Source organism: Canis lupus, chromosome 5, assembly GCF_048164855.1.
Source record: "Canis lupus baileyi chromosome 5, mCanLup2.hap1, whole genome shotgun sequence".
Lineage (NCBI taxonomy): Eukaryota > Metazoa > Chordata > Mammalia > Carnivora > Canidae > Canis > Canis lupus.
The window spans coordinates 48,553,989-48,578,733 of record NC_132842.1 but is presented as its reverse complement, the minus strand read 5'-3'; the positions used below and the strand labels follow the sequence as shown (position 1 = coordinate 48,578,733).

General features: G+C 40.2%; 1 protein-coding gene across 1 annotated transcript in view; it reads right to left on the bottom strand.

Moving 5' to 3' along the window:
- ZSWIM6 (zinc finger SWIM-type containing 6) overlaps positions 1 to 24,745 on the bottom strand; it is a 194,030-nt gene that overhangs the window by 158,721 nt on the left and 10,564 nt on the right. The window lies entirely within an intron of this gene.

The window sequence follows — 24,745 nt, the reverse complement described above, 5'->3', positions numbered from 1 at the left end:
TTGCTGAGTTCTTGAATTCTTTTTCTTTTTTAAGGTTTTAAACTTTTCAAGCTATCACTTTCTTGAGCTGCTAAGAGGCCTGTATGGGGTGTGCATCCCCTTCTCCCTTCCCCTCTTCTACACCTCCTTCAAATATACTGTAAACTAGAAAGCTAAACAGCCAGACTTTCTTAAATGATTTAAGACTTAATTTATTATTATTTATTTGAGAGAGCACACACACACACGGAGTAGGGAGAAAGGAAGAGGGGGAGGAAAGGCAGAGAATCTCAGGTTCATGCTGAGCATGGAGCCTGACACAAGGCTCAATCCCATGGCCATGAGATCACAACCCAAGATGAAACCAAGAGTTGAACCAAGCTCAACCACATGAGCCACCCAGGTGCCCCTAAATGATTTCTAAGTAAGAATATCCAGGTTGTAAAGGAGGATTCAGGATCTCCTAATAATTATTTAAGAGGAAAAACTTCAGTGCTTTGTAACATCTGGTTTTAGAGTTCTGTTTTTGCTTATTCCGCTTCTTTGTAATTTTCAAGAGTGTAAGAATACTGTGTGTTTCAGACCTACAGAGGAGCAGGGTCTTGCACACTGGATGTGACTCTGCTACTATTACATCAAATCAGATACACAAGACAGTGAGGGATGGCAGCTGCAGGCTAGGACACCGCACTGCCCGAAACCGTCCTCAAAAGCATAAACAACCCTTTTCCTTTGGCTAAGGGCCAGGGGAGATTAGAGGTGACAGCTAATGTAAGATAGGGCTGGGGGTCTGAGAGGAACTGGAGAGGAACTAAGTCATCTAGAAAACTCCCTCATCTCAGACACGTCTGTCTGCCTGGGGCGACTGCCAGATATTGGGGGGGGGGGGGGTGAGGGGCTTGACACAACAACTTTTCTCCACCTCAACCCAGTGCTGTGTGCACATGGTCTCTAAAGCAAGGCAGTAGAGAGAAATGGCTCCAACTTTTAGTGATGGGCCCATTAGACAAACTTAAGTATCAAAAACCACTAAGTGTTAGAAGAGAATATAATCACACTGTTTACTGTGAGACTATCTTCACTAGATTAAAATAAAAGCATACAAGGGAGGGGTGAAATGGAGGGGATCATACAAAATGTATTTAAGATACCTCAAAAATAGAAGCTGTCAAATTCAAAACAAAGTTTAAAATATTCCACTTTTATCACAGTAACTATATTCAGCACTGCTGTATTTCTGTGTCATAGCACTTTAACTGCCATTTCTCAAAATTCAGCAAGTCATTCATTCCCTACCCAAGAAGCTGGTCTAGGAACTATTTATATAGAAACAAATACCTGTTTTTAACCTCCAAACCCTTCTTATTACCTATGTTTATGAACATGATATTCCACATTGGAATCTTTTAAAATAACCAGGACACCTGGATGGCTCAGTCAGTTAAGCATCTGACTCTTAATTTCAGCTCCAGTCACGGTCTTAGGGTCCTGAGACTGAGCCCCACACACGGCGATCCCCACAGGGTCCCTACAGAGCCTGCTTGGGATTCTTGCTCCCCGCTCCCTATGCCCCCTCCCCCCATGCACTCTCTCTCTCAAAAAAAATAAAAATCAAGTTCACTGATAAAACTGATAAAATATGTTACATTCCAAAAGGCTAGAAAATATATAGGCCAGGGGTGAGCAAACTTTCTGTAAAGGGCATTTCCTAGTTTACGTTTTGCAGGCCATAAAGTCTGTTGCAACTACTCAATTCTGCTCTTGTACCACAGAAGCAGCCACAGACAATATGTAAAATAATGAGCACGAATGTGTTCCAATAAAATTTTATTTATGGACTCTGAAATTTAAATTTCATATAATTTTCACATGTCCCAAAATATTCTTCTCCCCCCCCCCAACTATTAAAATAATGTAGAAGCCATTCTCAGTTTACAAGGTATATAAAACTGGTGGCAGGTCAGATTTAGCTGATGGACCATAATTTTCAGATCTTTGACACAGGTGACCCTAATATTCAAAAATGAAAATGCAAAAAAACCTCACCAACCGCAATTCTGAGATTAGGTTCCCCTCAAATCTGGAAGCAGTTGTGGGATAATCCAAAGGTTAAACAATGTGCTATTGTGCTTCTGAATTAGAAAATAAGCTTTACAGGCCATTTAAAAAATACTGGCTCCTAAGTTAATACTAAAATGTTAAACAGAAGTGTGTCTTTGTAATAACCTTTAAACATATTTGAGCTTCCCTCAAGAATGACTTATACCTCTGCAGTGTTCATATCATTAGCACAGTATTTTTAGGTCCATGCTACTAGCACAGCTAGGGTCCCCCCGCATCCCTGCATAATCCCCACAAGTCAACTAACCAACCATTAAGTCACTATGCCAACTGTAAATTTCTTTAGCATGATATAAGCTATTTCCTAAAGCCTCATTAGAATAAACGTTGGGTGTAAAATATGAGAACACTCTTGGATCAGAGAGGAGGATTTTGAGAACATTGGATTAGTCAACCTTCTGTGAGTTTAGCAGAAGCGTGCAAGGTAAGTACCTATAAAATCGTATTATAGGGAGTTCTGTTACAGACATATTCAAAGCAGGTACTATATAATCCGTCAATTTCCACATGTCAGCAGGTGACTGAGAGTATCCTTACCAATTTTAACTAATAAACAATTCTGAACAACCAAAAGCTACTAGCTCTGATTCCATACTGACTCTCTTGAGGAGTTTACGTGGTCACTCTAATATCAGATAAATTTTTAAATGGGTGTTGTTGCCTCTAATGAACCTTTTCCATTTGCCTGGCCTCAGTGGACTCCAATCAACCACCTTCCCTGTGTGCAGTGCCCCCTGTGGAGTGGGGAAAGACCGGTGCAGTCAAAATGAGAGGAAATAAGCTTCCTCATTTTAGCAGCACTGTTCAAGTAGATGTCAGAGAGCTGCTAAGTGGACAGGTGGTAAAAAACAGAGCTCTACAGGGGCACCTAGGTGGCTCGGTCGGTTAAGTTCCCAACTCTTGATTTTGGCTCAGGTCGTGATTTCAGGGTTGTCAGATCATCCTCACATCAAACTCCAAGCTGGGTGTGGGACCTGCTTGCGATTCTCTCTCTCCCTGACTCCCCCTCTCCCTCCCTCTTCCTCTGTCCCTCCCCTCCAACCTTGCACAAGTGCTCCTGCTCTTGCTCTTTCTTAAAAAAAAAAAAAATACACACAACAGAGCTCTTCATCAAGAACCTCAGGGGAAAAGGGACAACAAACTGGAACCAGAGTGATTTACCTTGGGTATCTGAAAGACACTGATTCACTAGGAACAAACATATTTTGTTCTGGAATACCAAAATCTCCTAAGCATTTGAAAGAAATATAAATAAATAAATAAATAAATAAATAAACACACACACACACACACACACACACACACGTGTGTGTGTGTGTGTATGCCTGATGACATTTGTTTTGGACCTGGGAATTCTGATTGGTTTCACTTCATAACTTTTAAAAAGTTCGCAACTCCATTTATCCAGATCTTGGCAAAACTACAATTTCCTAAGAGGGTCATCCAGCTGGTGGTTAGATTATTGGTGACCTCGGTAAGACCAGACAGTCCAAGAAATTTTGGGCTCCTGAAACAGGGAAAAGCAAGGAATCTGGTCAAGCCTTCTTTCATAATTAACTATCGCACTCTACATATTTACAGTCTTCAAATAAGTAGATAGACTTCCTACAACCTGGAATATGTCTACACATCTAGTGGCTCTAGAAAAGTGTTTCCCAAGTAGTAGGACATCATCCATTAATTGAGTAGATGATTAGAGACCAGTGTTGTGGGTCAAAAGAACATCTTCAATGAAATGAAACAGAATACTTTTGAAAACATCAGCAAGTATGTCATGTTTTAATTTTTTTTTTTTTTTATTTATGATAGGCACACAGTGAGAGCGAGAGAGGCAGAGACACAGGCAGAGGGAGAAGCAGGCTCCATGCACTGGGAGCCCGACGTGGGATTCGATCCCGGGTCTCCAGGATCGCGCCCTGGGCCAAAGGCAGGCGCCAAACCGCTGCGCCACCCAGGGATCCCAAGTATGTCATGTTTTAAAGGTAACTGCTGTCTTTGTGAAACTTTTGTTCCTATTATTTACAGTAATATATGTGTGTACATGGCTGTGATGTAGTTTCTTACTGGGCAGGAGTGGCAGTCTTAAAATGGCTTGAAAAACCTGCCAAAGTTAATAGAAATAAGAGGTAAATAAGCAACCAGGACAGCAGTCAGACCTGGAAACAAAAATTGGTGAGCCACCATCACTTGGTGGCATAGAAGATTTGGGGGATGATTGACATCATCTAGGAAAAAGACACGAGGCAGGAGAAAAGAACCCAACCTCAAACCCTGGGGACATCAACAGTTAGAGGTCCGCTAAAAGAAGAACCAACTAAACCAAATAAAGGTGTGGCCAGGGAGCCGATTCCCCCTGCAGGCTTCCTCTAAAGCAGGGGAAGCCAGTAAAAAAATCAAAAGAAGAGATATAAACCTTTCAATTTCCCATTTTTACAGAATAAAATGGGAAAACGAGGAAGGGGCTGGAGGATATTTATGAGTAAGGACGGTAAAACAGATTCTACATAACCTGGAAATATAGTTATTACTCTAAGGATATAGACATATCTAGGAATACTTAGCTAAGTATTTTGTGACGTGTACTGTGTAAATCAAAAAAAAATGTAGGTACCCACCTAAACCATCTATTTGCATGTTTGAAGACAAGATATGGGCGAATCATATGACAGTTAATCATTTTAGGGTTGTCCACTGACGTTATAAAGCTATCAAGCCACACTGTAGTGAATCTTATCTTTAAAATATATTTTTCAGGGATCCCTGGGTGGCTCAGTGGTTGAGCGCCTGCCTTTGGCCCAGGGCGTGATCCTAGAGTCCCGGGATCGAGTCTCGCGTAGGGCTCCCGGCATGGAGCCTGCTTCTTCCTCTGCCTGTGTCTCTGCTTCTCTCTCTCTCTCTTCTCTATGTCTATCATGAATAAATAAATAAAATCTTTTTAAAAAATAAAATAAAATATATTTTTCACTATCTTCTTGCAAATCGCAGACTAAATTCCTTCCCAAGAAAGGGATTCTTTTTTTTTTTTTAAGTTTTTTTTTTAATTTTTATTTATTTATGATAGTCACACAGAGAGAGAGAGAGAGAGGCAGAGACATAGGCAGAGGGAGAAGCAGGCTCCATGCACCGGGAGTCCGACGTGGGATTCGATCCCGGGTCTCCAGGATCGCGCCCTGGGCCAAAGGCAGGCGCTAAACCGCTGCGCCACCCAGGGATCCCGAATTCTTAATAATCTTGGAAGCACATGCTCTCAACAGAAAGTATAATGGAATAACAGAATTGCCCTTTGTTTAGACTGGAGTTGTTCCAAAGCTATTACTCTGAGCCCCTGTCAATAAAAGCCACAGACTCTAATGTTCTAGGCAGCAGCCTCATTTGGAGGTAATGGGGCTCCCTTGCAACTTATATGAAGATCTATCATCAGGACTACTTTAAATGCCTTTGCCCTACTTCACAACTTCTACAAATAACACGTTAGTACTCTTGGTCTTAATAAAACAGGATGTTTCCTAGAGTGGGATGGCAACTTCCTTTTTCAGTATTAGAAGCAACCAAAGCTCAGGACAACCAGTGTGTGACAGAATCGGAACGATGGTCCTGAAATGGGTCTTAAAAATTATCTTGCCCAGTTTCTTCATTCAACAGACAAGAAAGTGGGGGCTTCACCCAGGCGGTCCAGAGGAAAAAAACATGGCTGTCAGAGCAAATCAGAGGAGGGTTTCAACCCCAGTTCTACTACTGGTTCATTACAAAGAGTCAGTTTTTCTTCACCTGCAAAAGAAGAGTAACAACTGATCTCACACAGGAGAATTTAAATGAAGCAATGCTTTTGAAGCACTTAGCACGGGGCTGACACATGGTAGGTACTAGAGCGAGTCTGTCTCCTTCACTCACCCTACTCTTTTCCTACTTGCCCAGCCAGGGCAGAGCACAAATTAAGGCCCTGCTCTGACTTGCCTGTGACTTCACAACACACAAAGGAAAAAAAAGGCCACAAGAACTGTCTTTTTAAGACTTTATTTTTTTGACAGAGAGGGAGAGAAATTAAATGCGCTGCACATGACCAGAAGGGGAAAGCAAGAGGAGAGGGAGAAGCAGGTTCCCCCACTGAGTAGGGAGCATGATGTGAGACTAGATCCCAAGGCCCGGGGATCATGACCGGAGGAGGTAGATGCTTAAACGCCTGAGCCACCCCGGCGCCCAGGCCACAAGAACTATATACTTGTAGTTTTCTTTGGTTCTGATTTAAATATGAAATTAACATTAAGTAGCTTCCTATGAAATCCAATCTAAAGGCAAGATATGGCAGTGGTCTAAGAAATGAGAAAAGATTCTTCTTCTGAAATAACTCATCACATTGGCTATAAAGTCAATAGTGACCAAGAAGACAGAGGGTTCCAGAGGTTGAGTTTGTGAAAAACTGAAGCCAGTAAGAGATATCAAAAGAAAAAATAAGTGCAGAATAAGCAAAATCAATGGAAACAGCTGCTCATTTCAAGTGCTCAGCAATAAAGAGAAAAAGCAAATAATAACCATGTGTGAAGGCAAGATCAAAGTGCAGAGGCTAAGCGCACACACTCTAAAACCAGACTAACCTAGATTCACATCTCAACTCTGCCAAGTCGTGGGCATGTGACCCTCTCTGTGACTTGGTCTCCACACCTGTAACATAAGGATAAAAACAGTACCCACACCGTACTAGTTATTTTTCTGTTGGTTCTCATCTCTTCTCTGTATCACAAGGAGCTAGAAATCTATAAACTACATTTTCCAAACTCTCTTGCCAATTAGCTTCCTGTTGGATACTGCTCCTGGGAAACAGTGGCAGGAGACTGCAAGGTGAAAGAAAGAAAGGAAAATGTCTTTGTTTCCTGTTCCTGGTGGTACCTCCAAAAGTAGCAGCAGACAACCACAGGCTCCAGCAGCATTTTCAGTGGTTCCAAAGCAGCAGAACCAATTAACATCTCCAGCAAATCTGTAGAATATCCAGTTTATGCAGCAGCTGTCTGATAGCTGATTAACATCCCCTTCTCCTTTTTGTTCCTCCCACATTCATCTGCACACATACTTTCTCTCTCTCCTTTTGCTCCAACATCCACTCCTCCAACACACACCTTTTTCTTTTTGTTCCTCCAGTCCTTCCAGTTTCATTGTAACTTTGTCTTCCAGTATCACTGTAATGCAATTCCCTGCATTACTCCCTCTGTGCTTAAAACAACCCACAACTGGGTTTTCCTGACTGGACACTGGACACTAACCGATAACACCTACTTTTTATGACTGTCATGAGAACATAAGGACTTTTAAAATGTACTTAGGAAAAAAAAAAGATAAAATGTACTTAGATCAGAACCTGGCACTTTGGGGATCCCTAGGTGGCTCAGCAGTTTAGCGCCTGCCTTCAGCTCAGGGCCTGATCCTGGAGCCCCGGGATCAAATCCCACGTCGGGCTCCCTGCATGGAGCCTGCTTCTCCCTCTGCCTGTGTCTCTGCCTCTCTCACCCTCTCTCTGTGTATCTCATGAATAAATAAAATCTTTAAAAAAAAAAAAAAAAAAAAGAACCTGGCACTTTATAAATGTTAGCAATTGTATCTCTGCAAGCATCTTAAAATATACATGTCCAAAATCAAGTTCCTTGTCCCCCATACAAGACTCTAATTCTGAAAATAGTCCCAATCATCCTTTCCTTCATCCAGTCGCCAAATCTGAGTCACCTTTCTTCATATCAATAAGCAAAATCTATAGGATCCCAGGTCAAGCAGCACTCTGAATCTCCATTCACTAAGGGCAAGCCCTTATTATTCCTTAAGTAGATGGATCAATGCTTTTCCCTCCCCAGGGATTGATTAGCTTATAGGCTCCAGTTCATTCTACACTGCCCCAGGTAGATTTTCCTAAAAGGAAGAAGGGAGGTTTGTGATCATGTCACTACCAGTGTTGCCCAAGGTCCTGGGCTCATTCAATCACATAAAGGCCTTCAGGAGGCCAGTCCCCGCCTACTTGTTTAACAGTAGTTCCCACTATACTACTCCCTATTTGCATCTCCAAATCTTACACTCCAACCACATCAGAAATCCTTGGCATTCCCCAAACTCCCCCTGCCCTTTACTCCCTCTCTACCTTTGCACAAGGTAATTCCTCCATACAGGATGCCTTCCATGTCTCATTCCCTCGATAGAGCCTTTGCTAGATCCCTTCCACCTCAAACAGAGCCAACCTCCATTCTTCCAAGTATTCCACCAAACAATAACTATTATAACTTAACACTAGATGCTTGTGTTAGAACTTGTAAGTACTGAGTTCCTCTGGAGACTAGGACTCATTACCTCTTGAATAATGCCCTCCATACAGCAAGACATCCCAATATTACCAATGAATATTGTAAGATACTGATATCTCACCTCTTGGGGCAGCCAGCTGGGGCTACCAGCCCAGGGGCAGCTTTTCTATAGTCTAAAACCTCCTGCCCCAGTGAATTGTACAAAATATTATTTTCTGTGTGTTCTGAGGTAAGAGGTTGGAAGCACTACTCTATAAGCATCCCAACTCAGCACCCTTCACACAAAACAATAGCACTGGTCTTTTACCAGACCTCATGAACCAAAACTCCTCTCCCAATTACAAACTGTAAATGGCAGCATTCCCTATTTCTAAGACTTAGAAGTAAAACAAAAACTATACCAACTCCTCACCTACCTGCAACGTTTTTTATTTTTTAAATATGAACACAAAAAAGTCAGTGAAGAAAGCACAGATCTTTCAAATATAAGAAAAATAGATGTTTCAGACTCATTTGCATTCAGAAATATTAGATTTGATTTTGGACCGTTAAACACTTAATTGGATTCTAAGACAGTCAACTGGAATTCAGAACATGGTGCCTCTCAAGGGGGGGGAATTGTAGTTAGCTTCTTCCCTTCCATTTGTTATATACAGTATAAAACAATACTGTCTCAAATATTGGCAGTTAAATACTTGCTGTCTGGAAAAAAACATACATTCATTTAAAACGATAAGGATCGGGATCCCTGGGTGGCTCGCTCAGCAGTTCAGCGCCTGCCTTTGGCCCAGTTTTGATTAAACTATCAAAGTCCTGGGATCGAGTCCCGCGTTAGGCTCCCTGCATGGAGCCTGCTTCTCCCTCTGCCTGTGTCTCTGCCTCTCTCTCTATGTCTATCATGAATAAATAAATAAAATCTTAAAAAAAAAAAGAGAGAGAGAGATTATGTTAAAAGGATAAGGATCGCATTATGACTTTTCGCAGAGATTCTGATGAGATCTTCAGTATCTTTTCAAAGGTTTACAAGTTTCAAGACACTACTTCTAACTTTACTTTGAAAATCTAAAATTTGCATCTTCCTTGTTACAGCTCTATCACTGTAATTGTCCTCCTCCTATCAACCATAGTTTAATCAAAACTGAAACAACAAAAGAAAGAGGGAGAGAAGACAGGAAACCAAGGGAGGAAACGCAAACACATGAGCCAAAGAGGACATACAAAATGGTAGAACTAAGCTCTAAGAAACAAGTGAAAAGGAGAAATATGAAAAGAAAAACATTCAGGATATTCCAGAAAAGTTGTCAGAGAAACTGAGGAAACAAATTTCACACATTTACCACATTACAGCTCTAACAACCATGGACAGCTCTGTAACTCCTCAATAGGAACAGGACTAAAATAAGTCCTGGAGTAGGCAGGAAATAAGAACCAAGTCTTTCCAAGGTATACAGTAATGTTTCCCACATTCAGAGATGCTGGTCCCCTAAAAAGACTTCCCTGGCCAACAGTGAATTTATAAAACGACATGTTCATTTTCAGAAAGCTAAATTTATCCCATTAAGAAGACTGTCCTCTATTCTGAGATTTCTTTTGGTATTAGAGTGACTTAAAAATTTTTTAATTATGTCAAAATCTTGTTGTGTTTTAACGTGTAAATACCAGGTGTCCCAGTCGTGGGCCTATTCCCAGAGATCTATTCTTTGAGAGCTCTTTATCTCAGGAGAGCTCATCACTACAAAACATCATTTCTCAGGCTCCCAGGTCACCTGGCTTTTCTCTGGGCTCAGTCTATGGGAAGCACGTGTGGAGAAATGATAGGTGGGAAGAAGGGAGGAGCCAGGATATTTCTCCCTCTCCTTCTCCACTTCAGGCAGTGTTCCCAGGAATGGCTTAATTTCTTCCATGACCCCAGCTCCTACCAGAAGATTCCAATCTCAGAACAGCCCTGGCTCCCAAAGCTCCCATAACCCTACCACTAGTGGTACTCTTCTCTTCCCACTGCTGTTTACCTCTTGGTTGCCTCACCATCCTATATTGCTGTCTCATCTCTTCTGTCACAACCAGGAGCTTGTGTAACCAAACTCCTGCACTGAATTCCTATTTTAAAAATTGAGAGTAGTTTCCCTTTTCTTGGCTGAACCCTAACCAGTATATTAAGCCAGTGCTTCTATATGTATGAAATCACCTGGAGGGGCACCTGGGTGGCTCAGTCAGTTAAGTGTCTGCCTTCTGCTCAGGTCATGATCACAGGGCCCTGGGATGGAGCCCCATGAGGCCCCCACATCAAGCTCTCTACTCAGCAGGGAGTCTCCTCCCTCTGCCACTCCCTACCTACCCCCCACCTCATGTTTGCATGCTCTTTCTGAAATAAAATCTTTTTTAAAAATAGATTAGATAGATAGATGATAGATAGATAGATAGATAGATAGATAGATAGATAGATAGATAAAAATCACCCAGAAGGCTTATTAAAACCGAGGTTCTGGGCCCCACTTCCAGAGTTTCCCAGTCAGTGTATCTGGACTAGAAGAGAAGAATGTGCATTTCCAAGAAATTTCCAGGAGATGCTGATGCTACTAAACCAGGGACCACACCATGAAAACTATGACAAAACAAAGAATTGACCATCATGTGTTGTTGGTCTATCCCTCCTTTTTTTCCATTGGACAGTAAGATCCAAAAAACACTTTGAAACTCAAGGAAACACCACCCTTCTGTCTTCATATGAAAATACAAACCTTTAAGATAGTTTCCTTACGGGCAGCCAGGGTGGCTCAGCAGTTTAGCGCCGCCTTCAGCCCAGGGCCTGATCCTGGAGACCCAGGATCAAGTCCCATGTCGGACTCCCTGTGTGGAGCCTGCTTCTCCCTCTGCCTGTGTCTCTGCCTCTCTCTCTCTGTGTGTCTCTCATGAATAAATAAATAAAATCTTTAAAAAAAAAAAAAAAAGATAGTTTCCTTACATTATTACAAAGGCAATAGATTTCTAACAATTTTGAAAGTAAATTTTTGAAAATTTTTGAACAATTTTTGAAAGTAAATATAATTTTAGCTCTCAATGCATATCTTACACCTAAACAAAATCTCAATTTTAAATATCAAAACCAATCCACTGAGCGATTCCTAGGCAGATAAAATGGATTTAGACTCTCAGACTATGGGAAATAACTTAGCTAATGAAGTTTCAAACCTAGAAAATAATCACTTGGCAGATGGATCTTCTACCTTAGAAATTTAAGATTGAAAATAATCCACGAAGAGCAATTCAAGAACAGTGCTTGTAATGATGGCTTAAGAATCACTACAAGATATTTAGATATATGTTGGCAAAAAGTTAAAATCAAGTATGTAATTGAATCATAGCTGAAATGTATACCTAAACAAAAAGAACTTATATGAGACCACAGGGTCTAAAAACCAGCACTGAGAGAAAAATGTGAGCCACACATACAATTTTAAATTTTCTAGTAGCCACATTAAAAAAAGGTAAAAAAATTTTTAAAGGTGAAAATAAAAATGAAGTGAAATTTAATTAATACATCTCATGTAACTCAAAATACCCACAATATCATCATTTCAACAAATTTCTAATGATATATTTTACATGCTTTTTATTGCACCAAGTCTTATCTCTGGTCCATGCATTACACATCTCAATTCATTTCAAATGAGGTCACATGTGGCCAAGTGGCTACCACTGTAGACGGCACAAATACAAACAATCTGAAATTCACAACTCTTCACTGAGTACATGGATATTTGATACAGTGGTTGCGCCCTAACATACTGATTATTAGCACAGCATGCATGTCCTGTTTGGTTTTCATAAACTACTTGTAATTATATTTTTAAGAATTTAAAGCTTTAAATGTTTGTATTGCTCTCACTTAGTTTCAAAACTAAGCAAACATTTGGCCCCTGACATTATTTAAAAAAAAAAAAAAAAAAAAAGCTTCCCAAGAGAATCACCTTGTAAACAGGTAAGCTCCCATCAACTGCTGATTTACTTGGAGTCCCAAAGCCAGCAGTATCTCAACTGGCCTTTCTCTAGCCCAAGGGAAGACCTAGCAGCCACTGTGGGCCTCTGCACTAGTCCCCACACTAAGGACGTTTTCATCTCCTAGGCTTGTCAACTGTCAGAACTACCAACCAAATCCCCAAATTGAAGTACCAACTAAATCCCCAAACTGAAGTACTGGTCCTTTGCTGGGAGGGTACCAGACTGGTGTAACCTGATCATGTTACACAATAGCACGGTTAACTGATGGGACTAGCAGAATTGTGATAAAATGTATCAAGCACATTTTTAATGCGCTTAAAATATTATTTCAACACTAAATTAAAACTAGAAAAAAAATCAGCTTGAGGTACTAACTTTAATTATTCATGATCTATAGAAAGAGACTAGACAAATAACCTGTATACAAAATTAAAAATTTAAGTAGACTACAACCATTTTTATTTTCAAAAGGAAGCCAGAGTACATTTATTGCCTTTAAGTCATACATCTGATGATCAAAATAGAGTCCAAAATGGAGTATATAACAAGTCACTGAGTACAGAGCAGCAGAATATAAATTATAAACATGGTGCTTTGAGGAAATCCCTACATTATCCTTAATATCTGAAATCCAGAGTTTTCAGACTGGTTTACTCGACAGTCCAGTGAGGTCCAATTTTGTTGGGGAGGAGTGAAACGGGCCTCTAATACCAAACCACCTCTGAGCCTCTCAAAAATAATGGACTGCTCCTTCACTTTCCAGAAGTGAATTTTCTTTTGCACATAAAACTCCTGCCATAAGCATAAGTGTACTCATGTGTATGTACAAGAGTAGTGAGATAATTACATACCCTTGGGGCTTAAATACATCTGGTGTCACATCACACCTTAGGCATATAGTTATTTCATTTTGAACCATTCACTCTGGAGAGTAATTACTCATCCCATAACTTGGTCATAAAAAGCAGAGCTTACTCAGTATTTCAGCAATTATATGGCATAGGTGGATTTTTATATAGCACTTTTGTAAATCAGATAATCAAAACATATACCTTAAAAAGTTAAAGTGTTAGAATTATGACAAGTTATATAGACTTACTAATAAGCCTTTTACAAAGTAAACTGCAGTTGCTACAGACAGACCCAGCTATGGAATAAAAGCTGAACCCATATGCAAAGTTCACTAATTTGAGAAGAAGATATGGTGACAACAAGAATGAGGTCACAAGAAGGCAAATCAAACAATCCAGGTCTTCTAAGGAAGGAACATGTCCTATTTACTATCTTACATTAGCCAGTCAGGTTGCATCTTTACATTGCCTACTCCCAATTGAAAAATAAAAGAAAGTGGGGATCCCTGGATGGCCCAGAGGTTTAGCACCTGCCTTCAGCCCAAGGTGTGGTCCTGGAGTCCTGGGATCGAGTCCCACGTCGGACTCCCTGCATGGGAGCCTGCTTCTCCTCCTGCCTATTTCTCTGCCCCCGCGCCCTCTGTCACTCATGAATGAATAAATAAAATCTTTAAAAAATAAAGGAAAGAAAAAAAGAAGGAAGGACAGAAGGGAGGAAAGAAATGAGAGGGAGGGAAAAGAGAGAGAGAAATAAAGGTAAGTAGGGTAGATAGGTTAGTTGTCTTGGCATTTCAGACTAGTGGATTGAACAGCCTCTACAAATGTTCCTTTTTTTTTTAAGATTTTAGTTATTTATTCATGAGAGAGAGAGAGAGAGTGAGGCAGGCAGAGACACAGGCAGAGAGAGAAGCAGGCTCCATGGAGCCCAACGCGGGACTCGATCCCGGGACTCCAGGACCATGTCCTGGGCCAAAGGCAGGCGCTGAACCACTAAGCCACCCAGGGATCCCCCTACAAATGTTCCTTTATACAATCTCATGGCTACACACAGGAGGAAATAAGGAAAAGGAAAAGACCCTGGTGTTGCCTGGAAAGACATATCTCATCTTTCCTTCCCGGCAAACAGAGGAGCTTCCCCAAAAACAAAAGAGGGAAGGAAAATGTTAAGGCTGACTCTAAGAGTTAGACAAGACTTGAGGCTATAATTTATTAGTAAGGAGAGAAGGTTCACAGCACTTCAGCAAACTACTCAATCTCTCCATCAGTCAGGCTGCTAACACAAGCCATCAGCACTCGGAACTGCCTTCCAGCAACAGTGTGTGTGCACCTCAGAGGCTTCACGTAGCTTCTATTGCACTTATTTCCTCTTTGTAGCATCTCCTACATACACTGCCCCCAAGTTTCCCACTAAAAAATAGAGAAATCAAGGAACTGATGAAAGAGAAAATGGTAATTGTTTTAAGCCCAACTATAAATGTCATCAAATGCTGTAAATGAAGCTCTTCTATAAAAAGGTCGGTAAAGGGGCACCTGGGTGGCTTAGCGGTTGAGCATCTGCCTTCAGCTCAGGTCATGATCCCGGGGTCCTGGGATCAAGTTCTGCATCAGGCTCCCCGGAGAGAGCCTCCTTCTCTCTCTCTGCCTCTCTCATGAATAAATAAATTAAAAATCTTAAAAAAAAAAAAAAAAAAAGGCTCGCAAAGAAAGTCATATTCAACTTACTATTGGCTCCAATAAGCAAGAAGATACTATGGGTCATATACCCATTACCACTATCAAAACCTAAAAAGTAAAATGTAGCACATCCCAAAAATCATGGGCCACTGTTCAAAGGTGAGGAACCTGATTTTTGTTTTTGTTTTTGTTTTTAAGATTTTATTTATTCATGAGAGACACAGAGAGAGAGAGGCAGAAACACCGGCAGAGGGAGAAGCAAGCTCCATGCAGGGAGCCCGACGTGGGACTCGATCCTGAGTTTCCAGGATCAGGCCCTGGGCTGAAGGCGGTACTAAACCGCTGAGCCACCCAGGCTGCCCAAACCTGATTTTTGAATGGGATTATAGACCCAGAGGGTCTCTGAACAGTTTCTTTCATGTCTGTACAGGAAGACAAGCTGCCTTCGGCAACACCAGAGGAAAAGGTGGTAGAGTGAAAAGATCCCACTTGAGAAGCAGGAGGCCTGAGTGTCCAGGTCTGGCACAGACTGGGTGAGTGCTCCTGGACATGTGATTTAGCATCTTATGCCTCAGTTCCCTCAGCCACAGAGTGAAGAGAACATCTTCTCAAAATTGTTATGAGGGCTGGAGATCATGCTGTAAAGCACTGAAACTGGTACTCAAAAGTCGTAGATGTTTTTAAGCTGCAACTACACAGAATAGTAAAAGAATACAAGTTTCAAATTAGAGTTGATTTCCACCACCATCCCAAACAAGATACTGGAGAGAAGCCAAGTTTGTCCAAGACCACTTTAATGGTAGGAAAAAAAACTTTATGTGGTAGACACTTGACAGGTATTTTTTATATGCATCACTCTAGCCTGCTACTTTTAAGTTGTACTAGCATGAAGAATCAAAGGTTAATGTGAGCAAAAAAGAAAAAGAGACCGAAAAACAAAGTCTCAAGCACAGGCAAGAATGCAGAGTAATAAACAGGAAAAAAAAAGTTGCATACAGACCTTCAATGTGGCCCACAGTGACCCTGTACATGAGCTCTGTCTCCCCTCACCAAGATGCAATACAGATGCCCATTCAAGAAAAATGAGAAAAAGAAACAAGAACCGACCCACACAAGGCCTTAGAGTCTCCTGCTTTAACTGCATGCCCTATTATCCACTTAAAACCTTTGGCTGTTTGGCTTTTCCCCAATGATACATGACAAATTTCTCAGCCCACATCATATAAACCCACATACCAATACAAGTGATCCTGATACAGGAGCTTCTCAAGCTCTTCTACAAAAGTCCCTCTAACAGGAGAGACACATGAAAATGTACAGCTGCGGAATCTGGAGGTAGCCCAAAGTGACCACAAACATACGACAGGACTGTTTCTCAAACTGACACATTCTTTGTGGCATAGGTGTAGGAAGAAAAGGTAGATGGAACCACTGAGTTGAAGCAGTGCCTCTTCCTGGAGAGTAAGAAAAACATTTTAAAAGTAAAACATTACTTATTTCATCCATTTATTCAACAAACTTTTGGGAGTCAACTATGTGCAAAGGGTTGTACTAAGAGCTATGGATACAAAAATACATTACACATACACATAAACACAACATACAATCTAATGGGGAAAACCATCCATACTGTTACAAAGGAGAGAAGTCTTTGCCAGATTTCTCTGAGCAGAGATGCCAAGGCACCAACCAGGCAAAAAGAGGATTCCAATCAGAATAAAGAACGTGGGCAAAAGCAGCAGCAGGGCAGCTTGGAGGCAACTGAAGGGCAGAGAGAAATATGCAAGAGGCAGATGAAGGTCCAGGCCAGACCATGGTAGGCCTTGCACACCCACAAACAATTTTAAGTCCTCTGAGCAAAGGAAGCCACTGAAGGTGCTGCAAAAGGAGCGTATGGGCAACAGTCACCCTGACCGCATTATAGATTCTAAAAGCTGATGCTCTGTACAAAGTATACAGGCTGATTATAACACTCTTACAAATACGTGAAGTCCACTCTCATGCATATGTATACACACAGAAAGAAAGCATATTCTGTGAAATAAAAAAACCTCTGTGGTACATATTGGAAGTGCAGAAGGCCATTAACAGGCCTTTCACTGTATAGCTAGAAAAGAGAGTGAGGTAGATAAGTCACATCAGCACAGCTTTCAAGGGCAAGACTTAAGAGTTCACCTAAAAATAGAATTGAGGGGAAAAACACCCAAAATATCATTTCATACCAAGCTCTTAAATTTTTCCTTGAAACTATTTTTCTCAACACTTTATCTGTAAATGTTTAAATGAGAAGAAAAAGGTTAATCAACTCTTTTTATTGATTCAAGTTGCCAAAAGAAGGGCAGGTAGATCTCAGCACAGTCATATGACCTGAAAAATTCATAACTGTATCTGAAACTGAGTGCTTTGTAACTTCTTCCATTCTCTGCTTGCAGATGGTAAGTAAATACTCATGGAAACCTAAAACTAAACCCAAGTCACCACGCTAATCCATAAGCTGTCCATTCTATTCATGAATATCACTGAATTGATACTATACATGCCTCTTTTTCACTTTCAGAAGAATAATTCTAGAATTCCAAGTAAAGAGAAAATTCATCAATCATTAGGGTCAAAAACAAGGGAGGCATTAAGACACCAAGGCCATGGCACACCTTGTTGGACGATACAGAAAATGTTTAGTTGCACTAGATCAGGCAACAGGTACAAATCACAGTAAAACCGTAATGGAGATTAATCTGTAGATGGTGAAACTTGAGGTTTTAATGGTAATTAAACAGTTTTTTGAAACAATGTTTCCCTTATCTGATTACAAAATCAATACATGATGATTACAGGATTTTGGAGAATACAGAAAACCAGAAAAAAATAGTCATGGAGAAAATTAGGTAAATTGGAGAAATTAAGTAAATAATGGAGAAAATTAGGTAAAAGGGAAACACTGCATAACAATGTATTTTCCTCTAGTGTAATTTAGAATTCAAGTAGTTTCATGTATTCATTCCCGTGTGGGTCTCTTAACAGCCTCATGATAGAGGTGACAGAGGTATAATTATTAACATTTTATAAGGAGTCAAGGAAGCCCAGAGCCAGTAAGTGATCTGCCTAAGGGTACACAGGTAGTAAGACAACAGCCAGCAAAGAGGACTCTAGCCTCATGATGGGTCAGGAATGCTCTCCAAGCTCACGGTCACGGTCACATGATTAGCAAATGATACACTCACATAAGTGGCCACCTGCCAGTACGTAAAATGAGCAGTACCTGTGAACATCAATCTAAGGCAAGAAAATGCGCAAAGGGAATTGTAGTGTTAATACACACTAATATGCTATGACATCAAATAAGGATAGGAAAATTTACTTGTCTTTATTTTTTTTCAAAAAAGATACTTTTTATTTTTTATAGGTTTTATTTATTTATTCATGAGAGAGAGAGAGAGGCAGACACAGGCAGAGGGAGAAGCAGGCTCCATGCAGGGAGCCTAAAGTGGGACTTGATCCCGGGTCTCCAGGATCATGCCCCGGGCCGAGGGCGGCACTAAACCACTGGGCCACCGGGGCTGCCCACTTATCTTTAAATTGTCAAAAAAAAAAAAAAAAGTGCAAGGGATGGGGTGGGGGTGTGTAGAGGAGAGTAAGAGGGTAAAGAGGGCAAGGGAGCAGGTGCCTGAGAGAAGAGACACATCAAACCCAGAGAGTATGAGACTCTCTTGTTTCCTTTAGATGTGAATAAGAACCCAGACAGAAATCATTTATTTCCTATCTGAAAGAGATTGAGTAGCTGATGAAGACCAGAGTTAAGACAAAAGTTTCCTTTCAGTCCCAACAACTCCTTCTCAAACAAATTCCCTCTTCCTTTCTCCCTCTCTCCTTACACACACCCTGGAGCACGTGTGTGCAAACTCACAGAGTATTTAATTTTAAAATGATTTATTAATTGCCCCCCCTTTGTGAAAAACAAGATATACATATGACTGTAGTAACTACATACTTTATGATCTGAAGAGAGGACTGCTGACAATTGTGCCAGGAAATGAGGCATAAACTAAGATTGGACAAATGGGAACACATGGCCACCCAATAACGCACTGGGAGTGCACTTTTATTATCAAATTATTGTTCAAAACACAGTTTGATTATCCCATTTTAGGCAAAAATGAGTCTGAAGCAAATTCCATCCCAAAAGAAAGTCATCAGCATATTGTAGACCATTCCTATTAATTAGCCAATGTCTTTTCTTAAGATGTCAGATCTTGTGGGATGTTTTGAAGTTATATGTGCTTTATAAGTCATCTAGAAAAAAAGGTAAAAAAAAAACTAATTAAATTTATTTTCTGCCAGTTTCTTTAAAAAGTAAAATAGCCAATAAAAGGAAAAAGCAATCTCTTAATCCCTCAAAGGCATTTATAATTGAAAGTTATTTTCTTGGATAACTCAAAAGTACTGTTCTACACAGGAATGCCCAATTTATTTTCTTTTTAGGGTTGGAATGATCAAATAAATAAACTGCTTTTATAACAGCTTTTGGTCAATGCTGTTAACAAGTTAGTAAGCTTAAAGAAAAAGTCCCCTCAAATAACAAAAAGGAAGAAAGAAACTACATCTATAAGGTTATTTCTATCTGCAGAAATTAAACTGATGATAATAAACCAAGTCCTAACAACTAATCTACCTATCTTGTGGTCATATTCCTATTAACATGCCTCTTAATTTAAGAGATTTTATTTGAGAGAGAGAGAGAAAGGGAGAGAGAATGAGCAGTGTGGAGGGACAGAAGTTGGAGAGAGGTAGTGACAGAGTGAGGGGGGGAGCAGAATCCCCACTGAGCAAGAAGCCCAATGCTTAACCACCTGAGCAGCCACCCAGGTGCCCCTAAATACCTCTTAATAGATTAAGTTCTAGCAACTCAGATTCAGAAAATTAAATAGAAATTACAACTTGGGAGCTTTTTTTCCATCTAAGAGAATTTCACATAGGCATCCACAAAGACTGGGATGTAATCTAAGCTTATTACTCAAGTAACATTTTGACATCTACTACATATACGCTGCATGGGCACTATTTAATAGTTGGCTCACCTGAATTTAAAATTTGCTAGTACCTTATTTTTTTCAATCTAGCAGATACATCTTTCACATCTTTTACACCAAAAAGGGACTTTGCATTTAAATACTCTCAGATTTTCATCCCAAAGAATAAGACTAAAAATAAACAAGGGACAACTCAAAATGACTCTGTAACTGTGTATGGCAAAATATGTCTACATCTGTTTGTTAGCACCTCATATTTTGAGTCATGTGATAACTGTTGCTCCCTCTATTAAAGAAGCTTAGAAATCTGCAGTCCTACAAAAGATGTGATTTCTGATTTCTCCTAAGAAATCATCTCTCACTTCCTCTAATATTTACATTTAGGACAAGTTCTAAGTTGTGTTCTCAAGTTTGGAAAAGGTCATGAATCAGATAGGCCAGTATCAGTCTCCACAACAACCCCTCGTAGAATTTCAGAAGGTCAGCCTACTTTTTCACTGGAGGAAAACCATATTATCTCAACGCACCCAATTTACTGTATCTTTTCTTAGAACAGTATGACAGTTCTAGATTTTTTAAATAAGGATTCTTTTTTTTGTAAGTCATTTTATTTTTTTTACTTTTTAAAGATTTATTTATTTATGATAGACAGAGAGAGAGAGGCAGAGACACAGGAGGAAGGAGAAGCAGGCCCATGCCAGGAGCCTGACGTGGGACTCGATCCCGCGACTCCAGGATCGTGCCCTGGGCCAAAGGCAGACGCTAAACCGCTGAGCCACCCAGGGATCCCCTTAAATAAGGATTCTTTAAAAAGTCAAGACATAATAGAATTTTCTAGATTTATTAAATAAGGCTTCTTGAGTCAGGATCAAAGCTCAATTCTAAGATTAAAAGAGCAAACCAAAAAAGACAACTAGTTGATCCACAACTCCACAACTGCAAAGGATCAAAGAGGGAAGGAGCAACTCGAAGTAAATTTTTTAAATCACCTTTCAAAAATGCAACAGCCAATACACCCCTAAAACTATCATAATGCAGACTGTCCGGCATCCCCAGTGGCTCAGCGGTTTAGCGCCGCCTTTGGCTCAGGACATAATCCTGGAGTCCCACATTGGGTTCCCTGCGTGGGAAGGGAAGCCTGCTTCTCCCTCTCCCTGTGTCTCTGCACCTCTCTCTCTCTCTCTCTATCTATCTATCTATCTATCTCTCTGTGTCTCTCATGAATAAATAAAATCTTTTAAAAAATAATAATGCAGACGGTCTTTATACACTGAACTTTCACGATTACCTTCTCAGTTATTACTATTTTTAAGAGGAGGAACTGGGGGAGGGAGAAGGTTGAGTAAAAAATAATTTTTATAGAACAATGTTAAATACGCAATCCAAAGAAATATAAATTCTTAAAATAAGCATTGTATACCTGAACATGGCTATTTGAATTTTTTGTGCTTTAACCCATCACAACCACCATTCCTTCCTAAGACCCCAAAACACACACATGCATGCACACAGTTTAAATATATATATATATACTTGTATGTCAAAACACAAATTTAACAGAACACAAGAACTCAGCAGTCTCATGATTTACCAAAATCAAAACACAAGCCACTAAGAGCTACTAAGACAAATGCAGACTTAATACATGCACTGAATTTTGAATAAACCCATAATCACTGGCTCCTTTATCACCAATTTTTTCTAATACATCAGAACTTATAAACTATGAAAGCAAATTATTAAAAATGAGCATGAGGCACGCCTGGGTGGCTCAGCAGTTGAGCGCCTGCCTTTGGCCCAGGGTGTGATCCTGGAGTCCCAGGATGGAGTCCCACATCAGGCTCCCTGCATGGAGCCTGCTTCTCCCTCTGCCTGTGTCTCTGCCTCTCTCTCTGTGTGTGTCTCTCATGAATAATAAAAAAAAAAAAAAAAAAATGAGCATGAAAAATCATAAATGAAAATACCGGACGGCCCGGGTGGCTCGGTGGTTTAGCGCCGTATTCAGCCCAGGGTGTGATGATCCCTGGAGACCCAGGATCGAGTCCCACATCAGGTTCCCTGAATGAGGCCTGCTTCTCCCTCTGCCTGTTTGTGTCTCTGCCTCTCTCTCTGTCTCTCATGAATAAATAAATAAAATCTTAAAAAAAAAAGAAACAAATTACCTTTAAAACAAAATTTTTTTTAAAAATCTATCCATTTTAAAATAGAAGTACTTTGCCATAAATCGATAAAATTAATAGTTTTTTGAAAACTTTTTTTCCACTGCAATAGTCCTTATTAAAAGCAAAAATACAATACTATCTTGTACTTTGGAATTTCCTACGTATGAAACAGCTTACACAAAATGCTAATTTTTTAGTAAGTTGTTAAGAGAGATCCCTGAAAATGGCAAAGACATTTTCTCTGGCAAGTTCCACTAAGGAACATCATTTGAGCATTTTGCTTATAAGGACTCTAAAACACACTAGTCAAAGTACCTTCTGGGCTTTGGTTTTAAAGCCCTTAGCAAAGGGAACACTGACAAGCTGACCTGGTACTGACATCATTTACATGACTCAACTAAAGAAAATATAAATTACAGTAAGGATCCATAACACAGTCACTTACCTACTATCATCCAGTAGATTGCAGTGTTCTATGAATCATATTAAGTTATACAGATAGATCTATATAAGTGAACACCCATCTAGAGAAACATACATAGATCAATGGATCTTTTTCCAAGACACCTTTGGAATACCTAGTTATAACCACTAACTGCAGAAAGACACCAAATGGTACAATTACTACACTGTGTAAGAGATCAAAGTACTTGATAATCTATACCCAAGACATTTTTATTACATTTCTTAATGAAATTTTTATTTGTACTGTAAGTAAAAAGAATAAAATATTCTTAGCTCAGGAACAGCAAGCTGCCCACAGCTTGTGCTCTTATCCACAAAGTAAGCACCTTGTTTTAAGATGTAAAAATGTAAGGGCAGCCGGGTGGATCGGCGGTTTGGTGCCGCCTTCGGCCCACGGCGTGATCCTGGAGTCCGGGGATGGAGTCCTGAGTCGGGCTCCCTGCGTGTAGCCTGCTTCTCCCTCTGCCTGTGTCTCGGTCTCTCTCTCTCTCTCTCTCTCTCTCTCTCTCATGAATAAATAGATAAAATCTTTTAAATAAACAAATAAAAATAAAAATGTAAATAAACTCTAAAACATCTGCCTTCTCTAAGCTATTAGACCAGAAATTCACCTTTCACTAAATCCCTCACCTAAAACTTTATTTCACAAAAGTGAATTCAGCAGAATCCATCCAATAACAACCTTAAAGACAAAGTGAAGAAAAAATCCATTTGATTCTATTTCTAGTTATTTTGGCCAATTATTTTGTGCTACCTTAAGAAGGACATCAGATCAATTCACGAACTAAATGTTACCCTGCCATTAAACAGATCTAAGTGTATTACACCAATACTCATTGAATAAGTGAATAACCATCATCCCTGGTTCTATTCATATTCAGTGTAGTCGATGGTACACTGAAAATCATCCCTAACGTAACCTCAGCTTGTCTACGTACCACCCCAGAAAGAATATATGCAATGTTCACATGGCAGCCCCTTCCAAATATACAGATTCACTCTCCAACATTCTTTGTACTTTTTTTCCAAAAATATTCAAGAATACAACTTACTTTTCATTTTGAGCACATCTAGAAATCAAGTAAGTCCTGAAATTCACATGTACATCTGAAAGTTTAAAACTAAGTTTGCAAATAAAATCCACATAATACTGCCTGTAGAGTGTACAGAATCTAGACCCAAATCGTGATATTCCAAATACCTCGTTACTCCCTACAAGAATAGTAAGCTCTTTTTTTTGGCGGGGCACACACACACACACACATTTCTATAGCATTAACCAAATCGAAACACACCCTTTGCTGGGTTAGCAAAGGGAACACTGACAACTATAGGAAAAAAAACAGCACAAGTGTTTTTTAAAAAATGTCTGATGACACCTGTAATTACATAAACCAATTCTGACTCTACAACTTCAAGAGCAGTGGCAACTTTAAAAGACGCCTAAGGCATATTAAAAAAGTGTGGCAAATTTCACACTTCTTGGTGCCACCACAAAACCAAAATTACCAAGCAGGATCTAAGTGTGAACTGATAAGGCAATTTGTAAATCTTTCTCCCATCTAAAATAGTTATAACAGTATGATGACCACTATCAAAAATCAAGCCTTTCTTAAAACAAACATGTACATCCCACTTCAAAAACGAAGAGATAAGTAGAGTATCATAGTGGAGGATACGTCTGAAAATTAGTTTAGTCAGATAACTGAAAAGTTCAGTTTTTGACATGTGCCAGCAGTCCCAGAACGTGCTGGCCCTGTGCCCTCATGGCCTGGTGCCAGCCTGACGCAGGGCCAGGCTAAAAATAGCAGCCAAGCAGCAGCTGGAACACACAGGTCCTCGTGACCTCAGCTTTCTTCCCCTAAATCAGGGGAGGTTGGAGGGGAGGAGACAATGCAGGCAAGGAAGGGAATAGAACAAGCTCTTGGCTGCTATTTCCTACCTCTTCAGGATTTCTGGCAGTCTTTCCTACCACTGGCTCCCTACTACCCCTCATCCCCTCCACTCCATTTCCCCCCACTCAAAAAAGGAAGAAGGGCAGTGAAGAAAGGAGAGAAAGTAAGGAGACAGTATAACACTGAAGAAGGCTGGATTCAGAGGCTCCTCCACCTTCTACCCTCAAGTCTCACTTGACTTTATCCATCATCACAAAGCAGCCACTGGTCACATCTGTCCTAGCTTTACCACCG